The sequence below is a fragment of the Aplidium turbinatum genome, chromosome 13 (genome assembly GCF_918807975.1).
Source record: "Aplidium turbinatum chromosome 13, kaAplTurb1.1, whole genome shotgun sequence".
NCBI lineage: Eukaryota > Metazoa > Chordata > Ascidiacea > Aplousobranchia > Polyclinidae > Aplidium > Aplidium turbinatum.
In genome coordinates, this window is record NC_137484.1 from 7,310,237 (window position 1) to 7,325,205 (window position 14,969).

A 14,969-nucleotide genomic window follows, 5' to 3' on the forward strand; every position below is an offset into this window, starting at 1 on the left:
TCATGACATCATGCAAGTTGGTGTCTGTCAGCAAAGACCTGTTCTTCGACTTGTTTATTTTTAAACAAGAAAATGCTTGTTCGCATATGTATGTGGATCCAAACAGTGTCAAAAACTTAGCAGCAAAGTTTTTTAAGTTTGGAAACAAATCGTCAGACAATGACTTGTAAAAGTCAGGCAGTGAATCTGACTTAAACTTCTCTTTCAAGTTATTATTTGCTTGCAAGTCCAGCAGTTCCAGCTGTAAATCCTCAGGGGCCGAATAAATTTCTGTAGTGAATGGAGAGCTGAGCATATTAAACTGCGGTTCCAGGTTCTTTAAGTCTTGGAACCTTCTGCCAAATTCGATAGCCAAGGTATCCAACTGAACTTTATACTTTGCTGCAAGTTCACCAGAAATGTTTGCTTCTTTCAGCAAAGGAAAGTGACAAAACCTGTTGTTACCAGCTTGTCTGAGGAACAATGACAGCTTCATTTGGAATGATTTAACGTGGACGTACATCTCGTGTGCAAATAAACCATTGCCCTGAAGTTTTACATTCAATTCGTTCAACTTTTGCATGATATCAATGGCAAACCTAAAGTCCAACCTCCACTCTTCATCAACTATGTTCGTACTAAAATCACAGTGAATGCTTTTCATTTCCAGGAACATCACGATTTCTTCTCTTAGCTCCCACACTCTCCTCAATACTTTGCCCAGGCTCAGCCAGCGGACATGGTTGTGGTAGAGGACATCCAAATATTCAGTTTCTAAATCTGCCAGCAATGCCCGGAACTGCCTGTGGTTAAGCCCCCTGGCTCTGATAAGATTGACAACATTGACAATTGAATCAGTAACGTGCTTAATGTTCAGTGCACCTTTACACAGACTTTCTTGATGGATGACGCAGTGAAGTGGTATGAGAGCATGGCCAGGATGTTCTGCTTTGATCTTGTCATTCATCAACTTCAACAGCCCTACATTTTTTCCTGTCAAAGCACGAGCTCCATCAGTTGTTACACTTGCCATTTTATTCCACTCCAGCCCAGTTCTTGCAATACAGTTTTCAACAGCACGAAACAAGTCCTTACCAGTTGTTCTGTCTTTTAGGGACTCGACACTAAGTAGCTCTTCAGTCAGTTGAAAATTAGCATCCATTCCCCTTATAAATACCAACAACTGTGCAGTGTCTTGTACATCGGTGCTTTCATCCAATGCAAGCGAATACCACACAAACTGTTTGCTTGTATCCTTCAGTTGACTCATGAGATCGTCACTTATTTTTCCAACACGTCTAACCACAGTTCTCCTCGATAGGGCAATGCTATCCATTTTGGTTTTCTGTTCTGGACACATGATATTAGCTACGTCAGAAATGCATTCCTTGATAAACTCACCGTCTGAAAACGGCTTGTTCGTTTTTGCAAGTTTATAAGAAACCATAAAACTGGCTTCCGTTGCAGCCTCTTGTATGGTCGACTGTTTGGTGAAAACACTCTGTTGTTTCTTCAGCTTGTTCACTAGCTCTTGGCATTTCCGTTTTCTTTCTTCACTGGTAAAATTTTGTCCAAAGTTTGCGTGCTTGGTTTGATTGTGTCTTTTTAAATTGTACTCTTTGAAAACAGCCACGGACTCACGGCACAACAAGCAAACTGCTTTATTCCCAATTTCGATAAAATAGTATTTAACAGTCCATTCCTTATTGAAAACACGACTTTCGTCTTCAATCTTTCGCTTCTTAACAGCACTCATTATTTTAACAGAGTAAAAATATAAATCTTTTATTTTTTAACAAAAATCCTGTCGAAGTAGAAAACATTAAACTATTAAACTGTGCGTCTCAAATAACAATGAAAAGCTATTTTTGAGGAAAGTAGAAGTACTGGTAGGCCTATGGTAGCCGCTACCGTCTTTGTATTTTATGATCAAACAATTGAATCAAACAATGCGTGAGAGCATGTTGCAATACATGCGCGACTGACGTGTGTGTGTTTACGCACTGAAACTGAAGAGAAAAACACACTCGTAAAGGGAATAATATTTTGTCATGTAACCTGTTTAATTAAAACAATAAGTGATGAGTAGTAGTTTCTGCAAGTGCCGGCGGGCCGCATAAAATGGTCTCGCGGGCCGCATGCGGCCCGCGGGCCGTAGTTCGCCCACCCCTGGGCTAGGCCAACATGCTAAAAAAAGGTTAATAAGCTCTACTGGGCCTTTCTGGCTAGCCTAGAACACTTTACAGCTAACAGTACTAACTAAAATCTCAATTTTTACAGTAGCCAATAGGCTAGGCCATCATGCTAAAAAAAGGTTTCATAAGCTCTACCGGACATTTCTGGCTAACCTAGAACACTTTACTGGAATTTCTTAAGAAAACTAGAAGACAGTTTGAACAGCTAACAGAAATAAAATGTCAAGTCATTGCACTAGACTACCTAACTGCAAAACACATGTGCTGATTTGACTTGGACCAGTGTTGCCAACCACACTTAATGCATGGGGACCAAGTTTTTTCTAAATGAGTACCAAATTTTTTCACCTTTAAAAATAACAAATTTTTATCTACTTCATTAGCGCAGAACAAAATTATGACCATAATTCTTTCCATTGAGTTTTTTTTTCTTTCAGACAAAATTTAACTTTTTCTGTGCAATTCGCTCTTATCGTATCGAGCCAAGTCAAATCAATGTGGATTGACATGAAGGTTACAAACTTTACAGGAGCTGAAATCTTTTTTGTGTTTGTTATTAACCAGGCTAGATTCAGGTGGGCTGCACGACCAAGTGAATTCAATTTCCCATGTTTCAACTGCCTACGATTTTTATGATAGCATTTGGTTGCTTTAACTTTTGCCATACAGTCATACACCATACAGCAAAACAAATTTGAAGAAATGACACTGTCATCGTCAGGTTGTCAAACTTTTCCGATATTGAAAAAAAGTGCAATACGAATGATAAAAACCAAAAATTAAAAATGGTACCAAATAGTACCAAATGTTAAGCAGTGTGAAGAAAGGGGCGTTCTTCCCGGCTATCAGCACAAGGCTGAGCACTCACTAGTACAGCGACATAATGTTAAATACAGCAGCGACATAACATAATGTTCAGCGACATAACATAATAACATAATGTACAGCGACATAACATAATGTTAAGCAGAGTACCAAATCATTTTTTAGGGTACCAATGCAACCAAAATAGTACCAATTTTTTTACATTTTGGTACTCCGGAGTACCAATCGGCAACACTGACTTCGACTAGCCTACCTAATTTTAAGCCATATGTAATATGCAATATTTTTAATAAAATCTTTGGGATCAAAAAGTGAAATGTCTGCTAATGTCAGAGCTTTTTAGTTGTCAAATTATTACATAAGACTAATAGCAGGTGGAACAGAAGCACTTATTTAAAAGTTTTTGGCGATCTCGAAACGTTATACCACTAATTTTTTTGGCTTTCAGCAAGATATTGGGCCGTATCTTATTTAAGTAAGCCATGGTGTGAGCCTTACCTGAAAAATAAAGTGAAATTTGCTAGTCGATAATGTTAACATTTTACAAATTATGTCACAAACTTTTTCATTCCATTGCCATCAATCTTATTGAAAAATTACAAACAATGCATAGGCTTTCAACGTACTCAAAACACATAACTTGAGCCTTGTCAGTTTTGATCTTACATTTTTTCCAATCAGTTGGCATAAATCTTCTCTTTTTGGGCCTAACATCAGCATTAGATTGTCTACTATTAACATCGGTCATCATCCACTTTCACCTCTTTGCACGTAATTCAAAACTTCCAAAATGAATGTTTGAAAAGCTTCAAAGACTAACACTGAAAATTAATTTGCAGATTTACACCAATAATAAACACTACAGTCGTAACACAACATTTGTTGGGCTTAGTTTAACCAAAGGCGTTGACTGCTGACTTGCAACCTGGCACACAATCCTAAATACAAACCCCATCCATTGTCAATATCAAATACTATGCTGAGCAGCGCCTGCCATCTATCCTAAACCTACCAATGCTGATGAGTGATTTCACAGTAGCCTACACCGCAAGCCAAACCTAACAATCAGAGCTCTGAAAATGTTTTGTAACTCTATTCAGAATTGAGAATCTACTAAATTTCCTTTTACTATACTTTTAGTCTGCCCTGATTAACGAAATTTGCCCCGTAATCGCCACACCATCGCTGGGCAAGTACCTACAACTCCACAAGCTTCTGCAGCATTAGCTGTTGTCTCGGAAGTGCATGTGATGAAATGGCTTCACCTCATTGGTCAAAAAGGACTTACGTGCTTTTTCCACAAACTCATGTGACTTAAGTACTTTTAGCACAGAAAATCTGTTTGCTGCACTGGTGGCGACCTGTCGCACAGGGACTCAGTCACTTTTTCTAGCGCCGATTTTGCTCAGGTGGACTTATGCGACTGCAAGCATTTCTTAGCAATGGTCAACTCGATTTTCGCAAAATGTGATTTAGGTGCTTTTCGTACTAAGCTCTTCAATTGCTTCTGGGATTTTTCTTAACCTCAATGAGCTTAAATAATCATCTTTTTGAAAGCGGAAACATTTCACATACCCTTCCTCGTGGCTGCTGTCATAGTTCGAAGAACATCCTAGGACACAGCATTTGTTGACCATGATGTGACAGCCTTTTCTAAAGTTATGCATTGTTAATGACATTAAAGTTTTATAAAATTCCTAAAACGCATATTTTAGACAACGAAAGATGTTATGCTGTGTCTTTTTTCCTTCGATTCCATCCATATCCGGATGTTTTTAACTGGGCAGAATAAGTTTTTTCACAGAACACCCTTAGCGTTGTCAAAGTACTCTGCCGTTCTATTGGTTTGGGGTAGACTGCTGTAGCATTTAAGCTTAATAGTTGGACCAGATTTCCACTTCAATTTTATGCAACTCTTGTAAATGGGACCGCTTGGCAACTTTTTCTTTTTCATCAACGTAAAATTTAAGCTCAGCAGTTGGTTCAGTAAGCCAGTTGTTTCTGATATTTTTTAACAAATGCACAAAATCGTACAGCAAAAGTGTTCCAGGTTGAGTTAGCCAGGGTTTTTGTGAAACTGTGTCGTATATTTTAGAAAATGCTTGATTATTTCTATTTCCGTCACAAACAATAGCTATAACATGGCCAGAAGATTCTTCCATTGACTTTAATGTTGGTTCAATTTGGGATTGCAAAAATCGCGAGTTCAATCTGCTGATGGGCAACATTTTTGTGATGAACTTTGGTCCTCCATACAAGCACTTTACCATTATTCCCAATACTGTTTTTGCAAGTGCTGTAGGATACAGCAGCATTTTCTTAACATAAATCTCATCATGTAATAATATGCAAATCTTTTGGTTTTTATCAAGTGAATCTAATATCTTTCTTATGATAGTTTTTTCATCAACTTTTGACACTTTTGATGTGATACGTGTAAGAGTATTTCTGGAGGGCAACTTATAATCAACGCGCAAACGTTGATACAAAGCTTGTGAAGTTGCAAAGTATTCAAACACTCTTACTGTAGTTTCTGAGGTATACATTGGCAAACCAAATTTTACTGGACCTAGTTCAGCAATGTGTTGGAGGATCACATTTTTAAAATGGTTAGGTTCTAAAGTGCTTAAAAATTAATCATTTCTTTCAGGAGAGACCATGTCTTTACTTTTCTAAATCAATTTCCTCCTAATGCCGGTACGGTACTGTACATTTGATTCCAAAATAAAAGGATTCAAAAGTGAGATCAGAGTGAAATTTTATGAAGAAATGTGGAACACCATTTTCAAAACTTTGTGCTGGGATGTATAAAACAATGTCCTTCATAAAACGTGTCAAGGGAACTTCAAAGTTCTTTCATAGAGTCACATCGTCATTAGGCAAGAAAAGTGAACATCTGGTCAATATCTGGATTGCGACTAGAGCTTAGAACATCTGGTCAATATCTGGATTGTGACTAGAGCTTGTAGCCCGTTGAGTACTTCGTGGAGTCGCAACAGCTGTAGGTGTCTGACTTGTAGGTATGCCAGACCATACTGAAGGGGGGTGCCTTGGTCTTTTTTGATGCCGAAGTCTTCCCTTAGTAAATTCTGTTTCATAACCAGGCGGCCAGTGCAACTCACAAACAACAGTTTCATCATTAACAGTTAAGTTTGCATTCGTAATGGCTCGCTTCCATTTCTGTCTTTCTTTTGGATTTTTCGGAAACCGAAAAACAGAAACCTTGCTTCTACTTTCTCTTTTTTTTTCAGTTAAATAGTTAACTTTGCAATGATACACGCAGCACGTTTTACCCATTACTTAATGTTTAACACCTGTTATGTGATTGCAGTAAGATTTATACCTCAGTAGTATTAGGCTAGTAGTAACTTCTTAAAACTTAGCCACTGATTCAGTTACTACCGATACCACTAGCCTTTGCTTTATGCAAGTACCTTCAATTTTAGTTACATGAGTTTACAACAAATTTTATATAGGTTAAGTATATGTGCGTTCGCATAATTTGAACCTTTTTCATTTCTGGATGTTACGTTTATGTAAAGCCTTCTCCTTAACTTGTATCACAAACTAATCTCAAAACTATCAAGTTTACCATGCTAAATTCTGCCCACAGCAACTTGTTACACCATACTGCAATAGCATACACAAATGAATAAATGCAAGGCATCCAACTATCAAACATTTGTGCGAGATCTCTGCTTCAATTCTGCTCAGTCTACCATATTGAAGTGCCAGCGGTACATTTCAGTTCTAAAAAACTAACGTGGCCATGGCCTGTCTGGTAATGCTCACATGGTATGTGCTAGCTAAAAATAACTTTGTTGTGTTGCCAGAACAGTAAATACACTCGAAGAAAAAAAGTATATAACTGACAAAACACTAAACTAACAAATAGAGTAGACAAAAATTGTTGTGAATAAATGCAAGCAAAATTTACCGGTACTTAAAAACTTCAAGCTTGCCATGAGCCATTATTTGATTTTTTTAACAACTAATCTGCAACAAGACTTGAGCGAAAGTAAAACTACACAAGTGGCAACACTGAACAGCATCTTTGTGGTTCAATTCCATGCAAAACACCTTTTTGTGCGCCTAATAGGGGAGACCCAGGAGAGTTGAACCAATTTTCTATTTCAATTAATAACTGCCTACATTCACAAGTTACTTTCACAAATTAATTGACATGGCAAAGTATAATTATTATCGATCCCTCACAAATGGGAAGGTTACTAAAATTGAACTTCACTGCATAAGGGTGTAGTTTGTTAAATGGATAATACGGTCAGCTGGCTCAACTCCCATAGATGCAGGAGAGTTGAGCATAGTCATAAGGATAGTTGAGCCATAACGCTAATGGCATTGTAATGTATATTGAGTACATACGACATATAAGCACATGAAAAATGTTTTATTGTGATGGGATTATAAGACACGAAGTTTTAAGATCTTGCTTGGATATTCTCATTAGTGAATAACCCAATGTACAAAAACACTTTTAAAAATGCAATGCTTTTTATCAACGCTCAGTCTACTGCAGCATTTGTGCAGGCGAAAACAATTATTGAGATGCCCCAAGAAGAGATGGGGATGGTAATTTCGTTGCAATATCTTCTCGTGACCACGATGCTTCATCCTCTTCATTCACGACAAATATTATGGAATCTGTGTGCTTGCTATTCCTTCCCAACTCTCGTTGAAGAAAAACTCCTTCAAACTCAGATCCATCGATAACATCAATTCTACCAACGTAATGCACAATTCTTGACTTTCCAAGTATTTTAATTCACGAAATCTCTCTCAATAATATCCTGATCTATTTCTTCTTCCAAGTTGGAGTCATCGTTTAGCTCTATCTTCACATCACTTTTACTGGAAGAGCTGCTCTCAGAAATCCGCCTTTTCTGCTTTGCTTCATTCTTGGTAAGTTTAAACAAGGTTTTCTTCACCTACTCACGAGCAGGCTTTGTTTACCTTGTCTTTCGGGCATCAAGAGTTTCATAATGTCATCATGCTTACTAATAATTCCTTTTCTAAATTGATTTTATTTAGTCCGAAAAGTTTGCGGCACTACCCAGTTCACGTCGGACAGCTACTTGGCTTTTATACTTGCACGTAATACCTCTTGAGTTCATTGAAACATACTGCACAAAAATGATCGAATTTCGAAACCCTTTTCATACTTCTTCTCTCGTGCTGTCGCTATATGTCAGGGCATCCGTTGGTTAGCCACTGCCTGGTGTCGTCGTCGATAGAAACTAGGCCTTCCATACCATGAGGTGGTCTGTATAGCCGGCAATCCTTGATAATGTGGGCTGCCGTCTGCATTTCACCACACTCACAAGCAGCACTCTCTGCCAAGCCCCAGCGCAACATGTCTGCACCATAGCGTCTGACTCAATGTCAGAGCTGTCGCTATCACTGCTGCATGTTTGATTGGGTTTTAAAGGGCTTCTTCTGCTGGTTGTTGGCAAATGCACATCAACTGGAACAACCTCTTGACGTTGTACTGGAAAAGGTGTGGAGTGCTGGTCAAAACTGCCTTTGTCTCTGGTGGAAATAACTAACTCCGTCAGTTTGAGGTTCTGGCTTACAAATACTAGTTTCTTCAGCATTGCATTAGCATTTTTTGTTGTGTGCAGATGTACTCTTTTTTTTTTTTTTGCTCATTGTACTCATTGCACCATGCAACATGTTTCAGATGTACTCATTGCAACATGTTTCACATATAGGCTAGTAGTGTGTTTGCATAATGCGAAATAGAAGATAGCTTCCACCTTTTCGTCTTTTAAAACAGTATTTGTTTCATGTTTCATTCCCATGCACTTACCATGATGTATCACTCCGACTCCATACACAGTTCCGGTGGTATGCTTTTCATTTGTCAATGTCGTTTCGCACAAAGGGCAAAGGGTTTCAGTAGGTGAAAGCAAAGATGGTGGATTGACTTCTATCAGAAATCTGTTTGGAATTATCTCGGGAATGCGTTTTTCTTTGAAGAAGTACTCCATCATCTTTCTATCGTTGTCTTGAAGAGACATTTCTCCAACCTAAATGAGTTTGCAAACTATTGTTATTTTTTGTTGAAGAGTCTTGTGATAACTGCTTTCATTTACAACTCCAAAAGCATGCAAATTTTAGACAAGAAAAAATCATTGTACAAATCGCGTGCCTATCCACGAATAGTAGAAAAAACAAAAGTTTTTACCTGTGCTGGCCGCTGGTTGTGACAAAAGATGTCGTTTTGACGCTTCTTAATATATGCTTTACATATCGCTTCATGCACACATCCTTTTTTAAATCCGGACACATCACACTGAGAGAGAGAGAGAGAGAGAGAAACCTTTTATTTCGTCTGTTGCGACAATAGTACGGTACAATTATAAACAATACGAATAAAATAGTACCATAGCTATCTAAATACCACAACAGACAGGAAGCAGCGAAAGACTATATCAGTCATCGAGTCAGCTGCTTCCCAGTTCTTAATGTGACAAATGTCAAGCATCGCCAAATTACGTTGAAACAAGATAGGCTGATGTTCAGTAATATTAATGAAGGAAAAAAAAATCATGTGCTGCTGCGATCCTTAAGTGAAGTCCTGTGGTTTTATTCAAATATAAACTTTATTCCGGGTGATTAAAAATAGGAAAAACTTTTGAAATCAATAAACTCTTGTAGCAAGGGCGTTTAAACTTCAGTGCAACCAAGAAAAGTTCAAGCCAATAAATAGTTCAAGGCTACGAGTAAAAACATTTTCAGTAACAGTATTACAATACAAAAATAATCACAATTTAAAAAAAAGGCATGACCATTACACTGGCATGACCATTCGGAATTGTTTGCGTTGTAGGTCACGCGAAGTCTTTGCAATTGGCAAAAGTATTTCCTTTCGTGGGTGTATACCTAGTAGTAAAGCATATTACTGGAATATCCCAAGTCTTCAAAATTGGCATAAACAACTAATGGGCGACTATTTTGAACACACAGAGCCAACAAACGAAAGCATTGATGTTTTATGACTTCAGAAATGACTTGATTTCCTGTTTTTGTAAAGGCTTAAGATTTGGTATGTCCGCATATTTAACAGATTCTAAATGTTCGCATTCAATGCCTGGATTAGCGAGGGCAGCCACCTTCATTAGATCTTGGCAATCTTTGCTGTCACGATTAAACATTTGGTTGACCACATCCTTCTGTACATGAACAGGTGCTAGAAGTCCACATTTACTTTTTGCCACAACAAAGATTCCCTGTTTAAAATCGACGCAAACGTATTGCCCTGGCCCTGATTTCATACTTTGATCGCAGGATCGCAGCTCCACACCAGAAAACGAGATTCCCAAAGGACCGAAACTTTGCAACCAAACCGATTATATAGCTGCTTGACCACGTCAATGTTGGCAAAAAACGAGTATTTTTTCACTTTAAATTAAAAAAGTAGCGGGTAGCGGGAGTGCGACTGAAAAAAAGTAGCGCCTCTCCCGCTACCGCTACTTTGGAAAAAAAAACGTCGCTACTGCAGCCGCTACTCCAACTAAAAAGTAGCGCCGCCACCGCTACTTTTACCAAAAAGGTAGCGCCGCTACTGCCCACCTCTGTCAGACATATAGTCTGATTTGAAGTAAGTTATACGAGTTACGAGACTGTTTGTTTGTTGAAAGAGGCGCTATTGCAATGAGTTTACTCTAATTGCTGCATATTGTGACACATTTAATGTCACAATAGGTAAAAAAAACAAATACAGTAAATAACAAAAAAACGATAAAAATAAAAAAAACGAGCTCGTTTTTTTTAAAAGAAAAAAATCCGTTTTTTACATCTCTAGTTTGGAGCACCTGAGCGTGCTTTGTATTGTTGGAAACATACAAAAACACCCAGAAAAATTCATCATTTTTATTGATTTACATTTCATTTACATTTTATTGATTACAATGTAAAAATGGTGGATTTAAAATTGGACAACTTAATGACTTAGAATTGAAACACGGTCATAATGCTAGGAAACAATTTCGCATTCCACAACTTTCAGGTTATTTGCGTTTTTCTTCTTGAATTTGAAATAAAGTTTTTTCTCTTGGTGTCTCTTAGTTTTTTCATTCTTGTTGCGTCATAAACTTAACAAACAGACATAACTCAGCAACAACACTACATTTAACATTATAAAAACAAAATACGTTAAGCTAACGTTTTCGGCTAGTCATACAGCCCTTTTCAAGCCTATAAGAAAAACATTGCTAATTTTAATTTATTGACTGCTAATTTTCACTTTGTTTTAACGTCTTTTTTACGTTGTGTTGACATCTTTTCAATGCTAAAAAATATCTGATTTGCTGAGAGTCAAGATCACAAGCTTGGTGACGCCACACTGACGTCAGCTCTAAAATGGTTTTTGTGTCATTTTCTTTTCCTCTCCGCACATGATAAACATGAACAATTCAGAATGATTGTTCTTCTCTTTGTGTACTCTGCTCTTCTTTGTCCAGTTTGCTTTTTTCAACCGTATCGATTCTGTAACCTAGCAAGCAGAATCATTGAACCTGTTTTTTGACAACCTTCTATACCTCCATGTTGGTGCAGTGGTGTATTGTTATGAGACCACCAGTTGCCAAATTTCTTTGTTGTATTTTTATGAGGCCACTAGTTGCTAAATTTCTTTGATGTTTTTTTATGAGGCCACTAGTTGCCAAATTTCTTTGTTGTATTTTAGTCTCAAACCATTAACTTGCTTCGTCCGGGGCCAGTGAGTGCTATAATCTTATTTCAGCGAGCTAGGTATTTAGGGTTTAGTCCGATGATGTCCGAACGCTTCCGATGTTGTCCGATCTCTCTCGAGCTTGTGTTTCTTGATTTTCACCGATATATTGTTTCAAACCCAACACACATAACGAGGCATGCGTCATGTGTGTTGATGACGTAAGCATTGCTTTCGTCAGAGGCACCACGGAGTTTAGGTAATGGAAAAAGAAAATCACAAATTAAAGTTCAATAAACATTTTCACTATTTTTCAAGCGGGAGTTTTACGTGGTTTTAATGTACTATAGTAATCACCTTACATTTGGTTAGATTTTGCAACAAGTCAAATTATTATAGTATTATTCAATTAAGATTCGTGTATGATACTTATGTTAATCTCTGCAAGTATTGTTCTGATGACCCCTCATTCTACGCTTATGTTTTTTTTTCTATTGAGCAATGGAAGAGAATCTGTGCCAACTCCCAACTTTAGTGCTTTGATGGTTTTTAATTTTTGCCTTTAAGCTGTCGCGATTATTCTTGAAACGGAAAACTCCTCAAATTGCTAGGGAAAACATACACAATTCTGACATTAAATTGCATAGACTTTCCGTTGTTTGCTGATATTGCTTGACCAGCATACACTTTTGCTCAAAAAGAAAAACTCGTCTGCAGACGTTGAATCAATGTACAAATGATGGATTTTGCTGTCTGGGTAATTTCCATTCATAACTAAAAAGCCCCTTTTACCATTAACCTCATACAGTATTATACCTTTATGTCAATGAAATTATTCCTTTTCCGTCTACATGCTCAAATCTGCGTTATGTTCTGCTCGCACTTGTACTGGCTGGGTTTTTTTTTCGGTCATTTATCGGTCATTGACCGATTTTTTAGCAAAATGTCCGAAAAATATATAGTCAATTCGGCCAAAATGTCCGAAAAAAAAACAACGTTTCTCAGCGAAACTTAATGTTGTAGCTAGTCAGGAAGTGCAAATTTCGGTTTGTATCAGCTACTTGAAAAGAAATATTTTCATCAGAAAAAATGACCGAAATAAATAAAAGATGACCGAATTTTTTTAAGTTATTTCGGACAAATGACCGAAAAGTCTCAGCGAAAAAAAGACCAGGTTGTGGGGTAGGTACCAATCGCATTATGTGGTTTTCCTTCCCAGACAGCAAAATCCGTCATTTTTGCGTAGATTCAACGTTTACAGACGTTGAACCCGTGTAAAAATGACAAATTTTGCTGTCTGAATTTGTACCGTTGTTTTGTTACTTGGCTGTAGTTACGTAATGTTAATTTTTTGTCAGGTTTTGGAGAAAAATCACTTCCAAAAACCAGTCCTTTTTCACATGGATTCAACGTTTTCAGACGTAAAAAAAGGGCTGGTGCTCTTCCATAAGTTTCAATTTTCAAAATCTGTGTGAAATCTGAGAAAGTATTTCTTGTACGAAGAGGTGTTCTCTGCCATGTGAGCTGAAAAGCCACTTTTGCAAAAGATTTTTTTACGAGAAAGCAGGAGACACAAAGTTCTGTTGCAACACGGGTAAAAATATGCCATCAATGCAACCCCAGCATTGAGGTTACATGTGTAGCCTACGTGTGCTTAAGATACCTATATACAGTTATTACGTCGATTTAGTTGTTGTTTCGCAATTTGCTGCTTTCTCGTGTGATTAGTCGCAACAAATGCTATCTGACCGTTGAATTTCTTTTTAACATTTTAAATTCTTTTCGCACAGTATTAACATTAAACCTATCACAATTTCCTGAACTAGAATTGCATTTATTCAAGTAAGTTCTATTGCACTTTCACTCCATTATTTGTTCACTTTGCGTTGCCGGTTTTGAAATATTTACGTGGCTCCAGAGGGCCGCCACATGCTTGTCTTTGAGCTGTAGGTTCAGTGGATTTTTTTCTTTCAAAACTAACATGGTGAAATGAGCACGTAGGCTACTGTGGGAAAGTCGAAAAACATCCAATCGATTTGCAGAAATTTGACGTTTACATTTCGTTATATCTTTAAATGCGTGAATTCAGTTCTCCATTTCTGTAGCCAAATGTTGTCAAGAAAGTTGCGTTTTTCATCGTGAGCACATTCGTCGTTTTGTTGACTTGTGGCATGGCGCCGTGACTTGTGGCTACAGCGCCATCTTTAAAATTGCTTACCGTTTGGTCATACAATAAAAATATAACAAAAATTGATTTTTGTGCTGATATTTCTGACTACTGGTTCTTCGTTAAAAATTTTTCCCCCAGTGCAAAGGTGGGCGAGCTCTGTACTTTCACCACCCTTGAGCAGTGGCTGTCATTCAGGCTAGGTATTGGGGCGGGTGTGGACCAGCCATTGTATTGATGGTCAACCAGTATGTTCGGACCATGCACACAGTGACGCGTGGTAGACAGCGCATTGCTGATGGTGTGGTCAGCGGTTCGTTCTGCCTTGCCCCCTTAATCTCAGATTGTGCTATTCCCCACGTTTGCATGTAAGAAGGGAATAATGCGACTCCAATGCGCAGGCAGGAGACCCACCCACGCCTCTACAAGTATGCGAAACTGCCAGGGTTATACTCTGCAAAAGGCTTTCTCAGTCCGAGAGCAAAGATTCTCACAATCAATAGCCCATATTTGTAAAGCAATGTTGAGAAAAAAATCCACTATATTTCGAAAAATATAATCTATTCAGATCTACTTGACCACGATTAAAACCTGTTCGATTCAGCCTCTCCATACAAGGACATTTAGCATTTTCGTTCGCGAAATGGTTTTGTGCATAAAAGTCGTCTTCACCCAAAGGTGTGAGGTGGTTACTGAGAGCAGGGATATCTAAAGAAGGGGATACAAAGGCTTTTAATACGTCTGACAATAGAAGGGCTTCTGTTTATCGTAAATAATCTCTGTTTACCGTAAAATAACAATTGGCACCGGTAGTAGTTTACTAACTCTTGTTATGATAACCTGCATTGCGCTATTAGCATCAGGCCTGGATACTCACTGCATGCTCATGGTTACTTGTTAATTCAACTACCCGTATATTTGCTTTACATTTAGCCTACAAAAACGGCTTTGTTAAGAAAAACGGCTTTTTGGTAACTTTTCAACTGTCTTTCCAAACAAGTATTCTTTAAATATGCTCTATGTAACATTACTAATTGTCTTCTGTAGCTGACTGTACCAGCTGCACTACAAAACTTTGTGCAATTGTGAAAAGAACCGCATGTTTCACGCG

General features: G+C 37.9%; 1 protein-coding gene across 1 annotated transcript in view; it reads left to right on the top strand.

Moving 5' to 3' along the window:
• The window catches only part of LOC145782406 (heparan sulfate 2-O-sulfotransferase 1-like), a 74,944-nt gene extending 61,020 nt beyond the window's left edge, over positions 1-13,924 (top strand). The window contains exon 10 of the mRNA XM_082594186.1: positions 13,050-13,924. The gene's annotated coding sequence lies outside the window, so the exon portion shown is untranslated. The remainder of the gene's footprint in view (positions 1-13,049) is intronic.
• Positions 13,925-14,969: the final 1,045 nt, after the last annotated feature.